The following is a 15354-nucleotide window of genomic DNA, read 5'->3' as shown; positions in this document are numbered from 1 at the left end:
ACGTCCAACCCTCGATATAAATATACTGCAAGAAAGAAACGCAAGAAGAGTATAACATAATCGCGAAATACCGACACAGATAGGAGTCACACACAAGAGACAAGAAACACAAATCACATCAAACACACAGCCTTAGGGTACAAGGTGACGGAGTGTTGTTAGGTTCACACAATAAATGAAAATATAAATAGCATGTTCTGTCCAGTGATAATGTTCAAAGGAAGGAAGGAAGGAAGGGAGGAAGGAAGGAAGGAAGGAAGGAAGGAAGGGAGGGAGGATAGAAGGACTGAGGGATAGTATAGCTAGGTTGAATGAAGGTAAAAAAAGGTAGTACTGCTAAATGAATGATTAAAGAGAAGGAAAAAAATATATGGGTGAATGGAATGGATGCAGGCACTGAGATAATGAATGGATAATGAATAGTGGACAAGAGATAGATGAATAAATAGATGAGAGAGAGAGAGAGAGAGAGAGAGAGAGAGAGAGAGAGAGAGAGAGAGAGAGAGAGAGAGAGAGAGAGAGAGAGAGAGAGAGAGAGAGAGAGAGAGAGAGAGAGAGAGAGAGAGAAATTTCAAATGAGTAATGATAGAAAGAAGTAGGACAAGCTCTAACAGGGACACTCGCTAACAATACAATCATAAAAAAAATATATATAAAAAGAGCATGGGAAACAGATCCAGCCTTTGCCCTATAAATATCACAACACACACACACACACACACACACACACACACACACACACACACACACACACACGCCCACACACGCCCACACAACAAAAATACTCGTCTGTCATAATTTTCCGGTTGCTGCCGAACGGAAATCCAGGTAAAAAAAAAAAAGCTATAGTCATGTTCCTCCGGTGATACAGACCTCTCTCTCTCTCTCTCTCTCTCTCTCTCTCTCTCTCTCTCTCTCTCTCTCTCTCTCTCTCTCTCTCTCTCTCTCTCTCTCTCTCTCTCTCTCTCTCTGATATAAAGTAAATAAATACATACTATAATATAATCAAACCGAGTGTTCCTAAGTCATTATGAGAAACTAATTGCCTGTCAAAACACAACGGAAAATAAAATTAAAATACATTAAAATACACAAAAGCTGTATGTATATATGTGTGTGTGTGTGTGTGTGTGTGTGTGTGTGTGTGTGTGTGTGTGTGTGTGTGTGTGTGTGTAATGTGAGGTCATGGGTGTGGGCTTGGCAAGGGCGTGGATGCATGATAATAGGTGTCTCTTATTGTGGAATCCCGCACACACACACACACACACACACACACACACACACACACATGCAGCAGCGAGGTAAGGGAAGGTGAGGTAAGGTGATATAAGCCGAGGTGAGGTGAGGTCAACAGGTGGGCGGTACAGGTAAGGGCCGTAGGTGGTGGTGGTGGTGATAGTGGTGGTGGTGGTGGTAGTGGGTGTTTTCAAGGTTATTATTGGTGGTGGTGGTGGTGGTGGTGATAGTGGTGAAGGTGGTGATGATGGTGATGGTGGTGGTGATGGTGGTGGTGGTGGTAGTGGGTGTTTTCAAGGTTATTATTGGTGGTGGTGGTGGTGATGGTGATAGTGGTGATGGTGATGATGATGGTGGTGGTGGTGGTGGTAGTGGGTGTTTTCAAGGTTATTATTGGTGGTGGTGGTGGTGATGGTGATAGTGGTGATGGTGATGATGGTGGTGATAGTGGTGATGATGGTGATAGTGGTGATGGTGGTAGTGGGTGTTTTCAAGGTTATTATTGGTGGTGGTGGTGGTGATAGTGGTGATGGTGATGATGGTGGTGGTGGTGGTGATGGTGGTAGTGGGTGTTTTCAAGGTTATCATAGGTTACAGTGAGTCAGTCCGAAATTGAACTCTTTTTGTCCACTCTTTTCTTTACAGGACCAATGCCAGCGGACTCTTTTGTTTTTATATATTTTTTCCCCTTGAGTTGCTTCCTTTACTAGTTTGGGTTTGGGTGAGTTAGGTTTGTTTAGCCACATGGTTGATTAAGGCTTGGTTAACTTATTCCGAGTTCAGTTTGATTAGGTTTGGCTTAGTTTGCTTTGGTTAACCATGACTCAGTTAAGTTTGGTTAAGTAAGGGTAGGTTAGGTTAGGTCAGGATAATCTGGGTAGTGTTTTACGTGTCGGGAGGTTTGGTCAAAACAACTTATGTTTGCTTGGGTTAGGCTGATCTATGTGAGTTTTAAATAGCAGTATACAGGCGCCCTTCAGGGAGAGACAGTGGTTTGGTCAGGTCAACTTAGATTTGCTTGGGTTAGGCTGACCTATGTGAGTTTTAAATAGCAGTATACAGGCGCCCTTCAGGGAGAGACAGTGGTTTGGTCAGGTCAACTTAGATTTGCTTGGGTTAGGCTGACCTATGTGAGTTTTAAATAGCAGTATACAGGCGCCCTTCAGGGAGAGACAGTGGTTTGGTCAGGTCAACTTAGAATTGCTTGGGTTAGGCTGATCTATGTGAGTTTTAAATAGCAGTATACAGGCGCCCTTCAGGGAGAGACAGTGGTTTGGTCAGGTCAACTTAGATTTGCTTGGGTTAGGCTGATCTATGTGAGTTTTAAATAGCAGTATACAGGCGCTCTTTAGGAACACTGGTTTGGTCAGGTTAACTTAGAATTGCTTGGGTTAGGCTGATCTATGTGAGTTTTAAATAGCAGTATACAGGCGCCCTTCAGGGAGAGACAGTGGTTTGGTCAGGTGTGAGATTTGCCAAGTGGTAATATTCAGGAGTCTTTTAGGGAGAGACAGTGAGCTGAGAGGGTGTTGTGTGGGCTAACATTAAGAGCGTGTGGGAGGAACACATTGCAAAGAACACAAATTGGATGCATTCAACTCCAAGAATTAGATCAACAAAAACTGGTTCACGAATAGGATAGCTCATGAATGGGACAAGTTAACTCGATAAGTGGTTGATGCAGACACGATAGCAAGCATCAAATGGAAGTGAGAAGGATTTATGGGTGCGGAGGGCGGGAAGATGGTGGATAACCAACTACCTTGAGTGAGCTGACTGGCCATGTTGAGCGTCCTTAAGTCCTTGTGTGTAAGCGTGTGTTTAAGCCCCATACTCTCATACGGTCAAGGCTTACACACCCACATTTGATAAGGCTTTCGTTGAGGCTGTATTAGTATTGCCACGGGTAGTTTTAAAAGCCTAGTAATAGTTTGACAAGGCCTTTGCACCATGAATATGAAAAACACCCTTGAGAATCCGACTAATCTCCTTCGTGAACTTAAAAAATAGTTGTTGTGAGACCCGAAAGCGTTTGAAAATACGGGCCTGGGGTTAAGGGGAGAGAAAAGGAGAGGGAGTGGGATAAAGTTAACGGTTCTGAGAGGGATGTGGGAACGTAGGGGTGAGAGGGTGTGAGTGGGATAACATGAGAGGCGTGTGAGAGCCTAAAGAAGATTGAGAGGGCGTGGGAGTGGGATACCATCAAAGAGCGTGCGTGTGTGTGTGGGCGTGGAGGGCGACCTACATCTCGATCTCAAGGTAGGAAGACTCGACAATTAGGCTACTTGACCCCCCCTCCTCCTACTCCTCCTCCTCCTCCTCCTCCTACTCCTCTTCCTCCTCCTCCGCCCTCTACTAGTTTTCTTTCTCCTTACCCTCCCGATAACGGACACCTGCCTTACCACTCCCTCCCTCCTCCTCCTCCTTCTCCTCCTCCTCCTCCTCCTCCTCCTCCGTATCCTTTACCTGATCATCTTACACTTCCTCCTCATCCTTACCAACATCACCTTTCTCCTCAACGTCAATACACCCTCCCTCTCTCCTCCCTTTCTCAGTATGCACGGGAAGAATGAAAAGTCTGGATTACTGGCGGGATAGGATTAAGCTCTAGAATAGCTCTCGATGGCTGAACAGCGATCTTTAACGGTGAAGAAAGAATGGATATATAATCGGTGTGTTCGTGGGACGCCAACATCTTGACAACACAACACAACCAGTCCTGTTCATGCTTAGAGATCCTTGCCCTGCCCCCCCCCCCCCAGTCCCCTTCCCCTACCCCCCCCCACACACACACACATACACACACTCTCATAAGCGATGTGTTGGGTAGAAGTTGATTCTGTTACACTTATCTCTGGTTACACGTCCTTCTCATAGCCCGCCTCCTTCCTTACAATTGCTTGCCCTCGTTACACTTATGTTATTTTGTTACATTTCATCTCTTTCGTTATTTTTTTTTCGTTCGATACTCTTATTTTTTTTCGTTATACTTTACTTTCTCCTCATATTTCATCTCTCTCGTCGCATCTATTTTCATTCATAACACTTGTATGCTTTTGTTTCACTTCTCTTTCCTATCAATTCCCCCTCTCGATACACGAAAGAGAGGTCAATTATATACTTCAATGTTATACTTCTCTCTCGTTACACTCACACTTCTCTCTCCCCACACTTCTCCTTCAGCGAACAGAGAAGAGGACGTAACTGACTGAACGCCCAAAGTGAAAAGAAGTTGATGTCGATATAAAATTTAACAAAGCGAGAAGACATAAGATCCATGCCAGAGATAATTTTATTTTCTATAGTAAGACACAATATCTAAATAGCTAATCGATTCCACTGAAAAAACAACAGAAAATAAACAAAATAGAATCATAACTAATAACCAAATATATGTCTATTACTGAAAATCCATAAAACACTGAAAATCAACAAATAGATGACTAAATAAAACACTAAACCAATAAAAATCACAAAACAAATCAGTAAATAAACACGGAAAAAATAATAAAACAACAAACTGAATATGTAAACAAATAAGTAAGACGGACGACCCATACAAAAACATACCCTGAGTCAACACCCGAGAGCCACCGAGACGGGCCAGCCAGGCAGGTAAGGGGGCGAGGGCAAGTCAAGGTGGAGGCCGCCACGTGCAGCATACAGAGTGACTGCCCGACACCACCTCACACCACCCGTAACAACATGCTGAGAGGGACGACCTTAACACTCACCCTCGTCCACTTACTCAGTTCCACCAGCACCACCGCCACCACAAACAAGAATATTAAGGAAGAACAACAAATTCACCACAACCAACAACAATAACAACAGCACCAGTGACGACATGCTAAGAGGGACGACCTTAGCACTCACCCTCGTCCACTTACTCACTTCCACCAGCACCACCACCACCACAAACAAGAATATTAAGGAAGAACAACAAATCCACCACCACCAACAGCAATAACAACAGCACCAGTGACGACATGCTGAGAGGGACGACCCACTCACCCTCGTCCACTTACTCAGCTCCACCAGCACCACCGCCACCACAAACAAGAATATTAAGGAAGAACAACAAATCCACCACCACCACCAACAATAACAACAGCACCAGTGACGACATGCTGAGAGGGACGACCCACTCACCCAGGTGTACCAGTGACTAATGTAACCGCGGCTTAACACCACACGACTACGAAGGAGGAAGAACACCACCACCAGTAATAACAATAAAGAAAAACAAGAAAAAGAAGGGAAAAGAACAATAACAACAACGACAACAACAGGAACGATATATTAATAGGAGGAGAAGAAACGTGAGGACGGTGGGAGTAAAACAGCAGAATATGGAAGCTGATTAAAGGAGTAAGATTAGGAGGTAGAACAGAAGGAGGAAGAGGAGGAGGAGGAGGAGGAGGAGAAGAAGAGAAGGGGAAGGAAAAGGACGTAACTGCTGTTGTGGGATATGGAGGTAAAACAAAAACAAAAACAAAACACACAAAAAAACACTAGGCTGACAAGGAAGAACAAGTGTAGGAGGACATGAAGAGGAGGAGAAAGAAGAGAAAGAAGAAGAGGAGGAGGAGGAGGAGGAGGGCGAGGAAAGGAGGAGTGAGAAAAGAAAAAAGGAAGAGAAGGTGTAGGAGGAGAAGGACAATGAGAGGAGGAGAAAGAAGAGAAAGAAGAGGAGGAGGAGGAGGAGGGCGGGAGTGAGGCAGTGGGACATGAAGGTTGAATGACCCAGTGACTCCTGCCATGCTGACCAGACGAACCGGTGGTGGTGGTGGTGGTGGTGGTGGTAGTGGTGGTGATGGGGGGGGGGGGGACTAGAGGCAGTGGTGGTAGTAATCATGGTGGTGGTGGTAGTGGTACTGGTGGTGGTGGTAGTGGTGGTGGTGGTGGTGGTGTTAGTGGTGGTGGTGGTGGTGGTGGTAGTGGTGGTGGTGCTGGTGGAGGGCGTACCGGCTCAACGCACCCCGGGCATCAGACACTCTCCTCCACCTCTCCTTCCTCTCCCTCCACATCTTCCTCTCCCTCCCTCCACCTCTCCTTCTCTCCCTCCGTGGGTACGATGCTTCCTTCCTCTCTCACCTCGTTACTGATACACGCAAAAGGAGAGAAGGAGTGAGAAGGGGAGGAGAGGGATGAAGGAGGAGGAGGAGGAGGAGGAGGAAGAGAGGAAAGAAGAGAAGGCGGGAACCAATGGAAAAGAAGCAAGGAGAGAAGAGAAAAGAAGAGAAGAGACGAGAAGAGAGAGAGAGAGAGCGGAAGAGAGGCGAGGAGGGCAAGTGAGAGGTAAGGAGAGGAATTATGGAAGAGGGGAAGGGAGAAGGGAGATGGAAGGAGTAGGAGGGCAGGTGAGGGAGGGGAGGGGAGACGAGAGGGCAGACGAGGGGCGGGCCGGGCTGAGGTGAGGGCAGGTGGGTGGAGCAGCGGGCAGGCGACCCAACCAGGTGACAAGGAAGTGGCGGTAGGAAGTAACTGTCGCTTGGGGAGGCGTGGGACGGCCGCCGCTGACCACTGGGCATGTAACACCGGCTCGTCCTGTGTCGTGAAGAGTTTGTGGAGTGGAAAATAGATAGCAAGAAGGAATATTGAAATAGCTCGAGCTCTAGAGAGTTTGTGAACTTGAAAACACGAGGAAAAATAGCACAGCAGTATCTTATGTTTCCTGAAGAGCTTGTGGATTGAGAATACTGGAATACCTAATGCAGTAAAGAGTTTGTGAATTAGAAAACAGAAGATATGAAACAATACTGAAATAGCTCGTGCTCTGGAGAGTTTGTTGAATTGAGAACACGAAGGAAAATATTACTAATCTCTAACATCTACGTATAGTGTTCTGACAAGCTTGTGGGTTGGTAAAGAAAACACAACATGCGAGGAAAATGACATTGGCAAACCTATCTAAAGCAACCGCCGCCAAGGAGTATGAGTGGTTGAGGTGCGCACATTGGCAAGCGCCCTAGTATGCATATAACAAGACTGTACGTAATATATATTTGTCAAGTGAAGAAGAGTACATTATTAACGGACGCATGACAAACTCTTTCATCCTTGACTTAAAAACCAACGGCAGCTTCTATGTAAACAGTTTTGGGCTTCGTTGGAGAGAGAGAGAGAGAGAGAGAGAGAGAGAGAGAGAGAGAGAGAGAGAGAGAGAGAGAGAGAGAGAGAGAGAGAGAGAGAGAACAGGATAATAATAGTAGAGGAATAAAAAGAAGTGAAGGAATTAATGTACAAAGTGAAGATGTAGCACCTGTAGTAGCAGTAGTAGTAGTAATAGTAGTAGTAGTAGTAGTAGTAGTAGTAGTAGTAGTAGTAGTAGTAGTAGTAGTACCAGCGTGTAAATCTGAATAAAAAAAAGTCAACGATAATAAAATAAAACAAATAGTCGGGAAGGTGTGAACAATTTATTACTACAAGGTCAAGCATCTGTTGGACCCTCTTGTGACGTGGGAAAGTAATGAAGTAAAAAAGCAAAACAAGACAAATGGATGAAAGAAAGAAGCAAAACAAGACACAGTAATGAAAGAAAAAAGTAAAACAAGACAAATGGATGGAAGAAAGAAGCAAAACAAGACACAGTAATGAAAGAAAGAAGTAAAACAAGACGCAAGAAGAATCAAGTTATAACAGAACCTTGATTTAATTAGTGACGCAGGTGTGGCGTGTTGCAACGTGTGTGTGTGTGTGTGTGTGTGTGTGTGTGAGAGAGAGAGAGAGAGAGAGAGAGAGAGAGAGAGAGAGAGAGAGAGAGAGAGAGAGAGAGAGAGAGCCGCGGAAACACACACACACACACACACACACACACACACACACACACACACACATTCATCCATACATACATACATACATGCATATATACATACATTCAAACAAACATAGAGATATACATACATACATACATACATACATGCATACACAAAAAAACACGAGTAGATAAAACAAAAAACCACAAAACATCATCATAAACAAACAAGAGTAAATATATAACCTCAAAAACCTCAATAGTATCACCAATTACAACAACAACAACAACAACAACAACAACAACAACAACAAGCCTTCGTTCCCCATCACGTGACATCCACCTCATAACCTGGGCACAAGGCAACCTACGTACCTGTTGATATAAGGTGTGCAGTCCAGGGGTGGGTGGGGGGGAAGAGGGTGCGAGGTCACGGCCAGGTACAGAACAGGTATCACTTCTCACTCCATCTCCTTCACTAACACAAGCACAACAACAACAACAGCCATGACTCCTAGTGTTGCTGACTCTCAATTTACCCCCAAACACTTTTTTTCGCAACACTTAAGATAGGTTTCCCAATATAATTTTCCTCGCATGTTGTGTTTTCTTTACCAGTCCATAAGCTTGTCAGAACACTATCCGTAGATGTTACTGATTAATAATATTTTCCTTCGTGTTCTCAATTCAACAAACTCTCCAGAACTCTTTTTTTTTAGTATTGTTTCTTGTGTTCTGTTTTCTAATTCACAAACTCTTTACTGCGTTAGGTATTCCAGTATTCTCAATCCACAAGCTCTTCAGAAAACATTAGATACTGCTGTGCTATTTTTCCTCGTGTTTTCAAGTTCACAAACTCTCTAGAACTCGAGCTATTTCAGTATTCCTTCTTGCTATCTATTTTCCACTCCACAAACTCTTCACGACACTCAATACTCCAGTACTATCGCGTGTTGCACTCCACAAACTTTTCAAGCAACTACGATATTCTTGTCCTAACCCTCGTGCTGTTAGTCCCCGAGTACACCAACATTGCACCGAGTCACTCCTTTACGTTAAGAAGATTCACACGTATGTAATCACTACAGAATCACCAGGACGCAAGGTAGAGCCAGTCACCAGTAAAGGGCACGAGGAGGAGCGTCTCACACACGTCGCCGCGCCACACCGGTCTGACAAACACTACCTGCCGTACCGTCTTGCGAGTTGAGTCACTGTGTCGGGGTCGCGTGCGGCCGACCTGCAGAGTTATGGTCCAGCCCCAACAAAGTCTAACCCAGGGTGTCCATTTAAAACCCTGCCCTGAAGTGAGTCCGCAAAGACTGGTGTGTTAATCAGGGCACCCAAGGCTGCCCCAGGGTAGTGGATAAAGGGTTAAGACGCTGCCCTATAGAAGTGAGTCCGCGCATGCAAGACTGGGCCTGTGTGTGCGGGTCTGCCTCCTTCTCTATATACCTCGTGTGTTAATTTAAGGGTCCAGCCCCCAACAAAGTCTGCCCCAGGGTAGTGGATAAAGGGTTAAGACGCTGCCCTATAGAAGTGAGTCCGCGCATGCAAGATTGGAGGGTGTGTCTATTATGCTTCCTTGATTATATACTAAACGTGTCCAGACCCAATCAAAATCTGCCGCAGAGTAGCGAATCAGCGCATCCTAAGCTGTGTGTGCTCCCCTTCCTTGCCAAGTCCATCTCAGGAAAGCAAAACAAAGATCAGAATTTAAAGATCCACTACTTTGTTCCTCTCTCAGCCTTTTTACTTCTCTCCACAAAGCCACAGATACATAACAGGTAAATCAAAGCATGCTAAGCTGTGCCTGCTCCCCTACGACCTTACCCAGTCCATACCGAGGAGGCAAAAGAAAACAGATAAATATAAAGGTCCACTACTCTTCCTCTCCTATTCTTCTCCCGTCATTTCCCATTAAGCCACAGATGCAAGACAGTAAATTAGCGCACCCAAATCACCGTTGCCAGATCGTCGTACTCAGAGCATAGTATTTACAGTTTCTGACGTCTAACTATTGCCAAGAAACATCAGGAATTAACTATTTTAACGATAATTATAAGTGAATCTCCTTATTGGGGTCCACGAGACAGTTTTTGGGTTGGAAGTCGGTAAATAGAAGAGGCTGAGTACGACAATCTGGCAACGTTGACCCAAAGCTGTATCTGCTCCCCTTCTTTACCCAGTCCATTGAAATATAAAGATCCAAATACACAGATGAAGTCCAGTAAAGTGCAGTGACAACCAAACATCACATCACACGCAACACAGGGCGGTAAGACTGGAGAGAGGCTAGAGACTGGGTTCGGTATGTCGGAGAACCAAAGTTTGACCTTCCTCAATGTGCATATCTTTATAACGGCATAGATAAGACGCTTCAGTTAAAGAACGTATACTCTAAGTTTCCCGCTCATGCAGTAATAAAGAAATTCATCTACTCATCTCTGCACACAACACAAGTCAGCGTTAGGCAGGACAGAGGCTGCTGGATTCGTTGTGTCGGAGCATCGAATAAGGTTCCGCCTCCTCCACCCTTACTGACTGAGGGTGGGGTCAGGGAGGGGGGCGGCTAGGGGAGGGTACTCTGTGTGTGTGTGTGTGTGTGTGAGAGAGAGAGAGAGAGAGAGAGAATGAAGCATGAATGGCTCGTGTGACGTGTCGATACCATGCACTTCCTCTCTGCCTGGTCCTCCTTCCCCACGTACATTGCTTATGCGAAGTGTGACCGTCAACCACACGAACAAAGATAATACGAACATGCAGGTCCTTGATTCGGGAGTAACGCAGCGCAGGGACATTGGGCGCCAGTCGTGGTAATGATGGGCATGAACAGTATACATTAACATATCTCTCCATACCTCTACAATGCCAACACATCATATATTCACTCCCATACTACGACAGCCAAGTTCATACCTACAGACAGGTTTGTGTTTATATCCTCCGCAATGTGGATGACCGGATGGATATTTATGCCACAGTTTTACCATATGCTTAATATCAGTATTCAACAATTGCTGTCTGCGCCTCTACATCCCCGTGGCCACACGTGTCCCGCCTCCCTGATGGCCACATGGCAGGCCGGACCCTTTGAATGTCATTACACAATCACCTTCCATTACGTCACTATCACGTGTCATTATATCACCATCACGTGTCCTTATAATCACGGTCACCATCACCGCATCCCTGCATCACCGCATCCACACTTGTTCCGCAACCGAAATGGTCACGTGGTTGAGGTCAGGCTTTGGGTCAGGCCCCTCAGCTGTCCTTGTCCGTCCTCTGCAGTGCCAGCAACGGGCCGCGACGCACCTCCCCAGAGAACCAGGCTCGGGGATGCCCATGACCCTTGACGAAGACTATGAAGAGTTGCCTGCCGCTCACCTTCATGTATGGGATTGAGGTGTTTAGGCAAGACAATCAGGAAGACGAGAACCTGCGATCTGAGACAAGTTCCCCCTGCTACGTATGCCGCGCAGTGAAAGAAAAAGGTTGCACGAAGGTGAGACTGACCCAGCAGGTGAGGCGACCAGCGCTACATTATAGGGCGGCACCCACCGACACCCATGACGCCCCCTCGATGTGTGTGTGTGTGTGTGTGTGTGTGTGTGTGTGTCAAGTGGTATGGCGCTTCGTCAGGTAGATATAAGTAGATACACACATTATTAACATTAGAACAATAAATAAATCACTGGATGAGAGGGGAGAGCAGTCTCTTGATAATGTAATGTATTTTTCGTAATTTTCCAGTAACTAACTGATGCATGTTGATCAGCGCGATGAAGGAGCACAAGTGGCTGATAATTACGATGGAAAGTTTGTTGCTTAATAAAGATTCCGTCCTTCCGAGGAGAGACGTCGGGCTTTTGTCGGGTGACGGCCAGTGACAAGGGTATCAGCAGACCGACTCTGTCGAGGTGACGCCGATCAGGTCTGTCTGTCGATGAGGACTGGCGTGTCTCTGAAGCTAGAGAGGCTGCTCCACCTACTAACACCTGTCCAGCTGTACACACAAAGGCGTGGGTCAGGGACACACCAGACACCCGCACACTGGGAACGCCCAGCTAAACACATGGTACAACAACTCACTGGAGCATTAAAACAATACAGGAAGAGCTTCTTGACCTTTTTAACCTCAGTGCCTCTAGCTAGGCATAGGCAGCTCAGGGCGCATTCAAAATTTGTTTGAAAGTAATGTACACGATAAAACAAACGGAAAATGTTGAATGGCGACTATTTTCTTAATAGTGATCAAATTTATCAACCATTGTGTTGGCTTAGAAAAACAAAACGTGCAGTGTAACAGCACGCAGCAGAAAATTGCTGTTCCTGGCCAGCGTGCGGACAAACTACTCCGTACTTTGTTTGGTTGAGGCAGATTCCCAGCGCGCTCAAGATCAAGTTCAGCGGCCCGGGAACACAAACGCCTCTAAGAAAAGCTGTTGTAGCACCTTCCCCCCAGCCAGGCACAAGGAGCGGGTCAGCGCGCCACCAGCGGCTCCCTCGCCCGCCGGTCCCCATGTTTACAGTGGCCGCGGGCGGGTCCGGGCCGGCACAAGGGCAAGTCGACCGGAGAATTATTGTCCAGCTCTCGTAGGCTGTGAGGGAAATGTGCGCGACGAGCCAAAGAGGCGATCAAAGGCCGAAGACGCGGCTGCTGCACGCTGAATGTCGCTGCCCGGGCGGCACGGCGAGGCGAGGCGATACCCAAAGGAAATTGGTAATGGCGCCGGGCGAACGTTTTAATCTCGCACTTTGTTTTGACTCTTGACTGCTGCTGATGCCGGAACGTGAGTCTTTGAACTGGCATTTAGCTTTGTTCTGTGACTATCGTTGGCCAAAGCTGTGGAAGTGTAATGCATGTGTTTACTGTGGCACGCGAGGGACATCAGGATAGTGGACGGCAGGGAAGGCAGAAAGAGTGCCCGCAAAAACACGCCCACTTCAAGAGACGGTCGACCTTCATTCCCGCCTTCATATTTTCAGTCCAAAGAGGCCGACCGAATATTGGACAGATCACTCATCTTATTTTGCTCTCTCTCTCTCTCTCTCTCTCTCTCTCACACACACACACACACACACACACACAGAGGCACACAACCAGAAAAAGCTAAAGAAATACAATGTGGGGAGACTTTTTTTACCAAACATACTTTTGTATTCATACTTTTCCCCTCCCTTCGCCCTTGTCTTTTTAAAACGTTTTACCGCTTCGGAACAGGTTAATTGGTTGGTGTGGTTGTGGTTGTTTGTCCTTGCGGCCGTTAAGAGTACTACTGACCTTTTTCTCTGGTAAAGGAGTTTAACCAAGGCTGAACTGACCTTACTAACTAACCAAGACTAACCAAGGCTGAACTGACCTTACTAACTAACCAAGACTAACCAAGGCTGAATTGACCTTACTAACTAACCAAGACTTACCAACACAATAGGTATTTAAAAAGAGCACACAATACCTGCTTCCTTCCTTAAAGAGAACAGAATAATGCAAGAAATTAAAAGAAAATATGCTGCCTAGAGAGTTAACCAGTCCTTGTGGTTTTTATGGGTACAACTATTAAATATTTCAGTCAATTCTGTAAAGGAGACCGAGCGAGGGATGAATATAGCAAATATTTAAAAAGACTACACACGTCTGCCTCCCTCCTTAAAGAGAACAGAATCATGCAAGAAAAGAAAAGGAAATATGCGTGTTGTGAGAATATACTAATAGCAGGAGAGGAGTTTAAGCTCACACTTGTACATTTGACAAAGCTGTAGTAGAGGTTGTTGTGGGTATTTCCAAGGGTAGTTTTATGAGACTCCTGCACCTTAAGATCTATCACGAAACTTTCCCATTTAATCACTTTCCTTTAAATTTTCTGCCAATCAAATTGCTATAACCCCTACACTCAATTATATACTTGTTCATTTATAGAGCACATCTTTAGGCCTAATACTCTAAAATCTATATGAATCTTTCCCCTCTCGTCACTTTCCGTAAAATGTAATGCCAATCAAGTCGCCCTAACACACACACACAACGACAAGCAATCACTAACGCTCTCGTCCATATACAGACCACACCTTTATGAATCTCTCCCATGTCATCACTCTCCATAATGTAATGCCAATCAAGTCGTTCTAACACACACACACAACGACAGGCAATCACTAACGTTCTCGTCCATATACAGAGCACACCTTTATGAATCTTCCCCATGTCATCACTCTCCATAATGTAATGCCAATCAAGTCGTTCTAACACACACTCAACGACAGGTAATGATGAACGTGTCACTGCAGCCTCCCAGGACGAGTTGAATTATAAATGTCCACTCCAGGGCAGCCTAGAACAGAATATCCACATCTCTTCACACATTTTTTTTAACATGTAATATACCAGTTCATTCGTTGTAGTATAAACATAGTGAAAGGTATCCATGACCCAGGAACAGCATTGGCATCTCTTTACTTTCTTTTTCTTAATATGTAATACCAATCAAAACGTGGCAGCCCACACACAGGGGAGGGTAATTATGAGCCTAGAAAGTAGTACTGACATCTCTTCACCATTTTTCTTAACATGTAATGACCATCAGTTCGCGGCCACAGAAACGCAGCGAAAGGTAACCAAAGACATGCCACAGGAGCCGGAATCTACCGTTTGACGAGTGAGGTGCTGAATATCTACCTCAGGGTGGCCTATAGAGGAAGTCTGACACCTCTTCCTTCTACCTTAAAATGTAATATAACTCAAGTCGTTACAATATGCATACAGAACGTCATGTCAAAATTCATCCATAGAAGGCGTGGTTTTACTTCTTCAGCTCTATGGGTTGCATTCTCACACACTTTCAGCTCTCATAACGACTGTTTCCAAGGACCACAAAGGAGATCAGTCGAGTTCTCATGAGTGTTTTTCCCCGTTCATGGTACTTGGGCCTTGTTGCGTACGAATTGGCGAATGTACTCGATGGATAGATGCGTACGAATTGGCGAGTATACCGTAAGTGCTGCAGCTTTGCCTTCATCCACCGTCATCCACCACCGCTCGTCTCGGCCCGTCCCCGATAACCAGTAGTCCTGCGTCTCCTCCTCGCGCCCTCCCTGTGACCTCTCCCCCTTTCCCCCCTTTCCCCTCCTCTCCCCGCTTCAAAACACCAGCAGCGCCAGGAGCCGAAAGCCGATAACATGTGGCCGAGGGTTGGCTCAGTGTTGCGGCCACATCGTCACTTAGCGGGGCACGGGGGCTCGATGTTATTCCAAGCTCCCCCCTCCCTCCATCCCTCTCCCCACACCCCTTCTCCTCCGTCCCTCCCCCCTCAACACACACACACACACACACACACACACACACACACACACACACTCGT

At 45.9% G+C, this 15354-nt stretch overlaps 1 protein-coding gene across 1 annotated transcript in view; it reads right to left on the bottom strand.

Moving 5' to 3' along the window:
• LOC126986550 (uncharacterized) overlaps positions 1-9178 on the bottom strand; it is a 136381-nt gene extending 127203 nt beyond the window's left edge. Inside the window, exon 1 of the mRNA XM_050842818.1 lies at positions 8369-9178. The gene's annotated coding sequence lies outside the window, so the exon portion shown is untranslated. The remainder of the gene's footprint in view (positions 1-8368) is intronic.
• Positions 9179-15354: the final 6176 nt, after the last annotated feature.

This window comes from Eriocheir sinensis, chromosome 62 (genome assembly GCF_024679095.1).
Source record: "Eriocheir sinensis breed Jianghai 21 chromosome 62, ASM2467909v1, whole genome shotgun sequence".
NCBI lineage: Eukaryota > Metazoa > Arthropoda > Malacostraca > Decapoda > Varunidae > Eriocheir > Eriocheir sinensis.
Note: the sequence above shows the minus strand (reverse complement) of the source record. Positions and strands in the feature narration are given on the sequence as shown.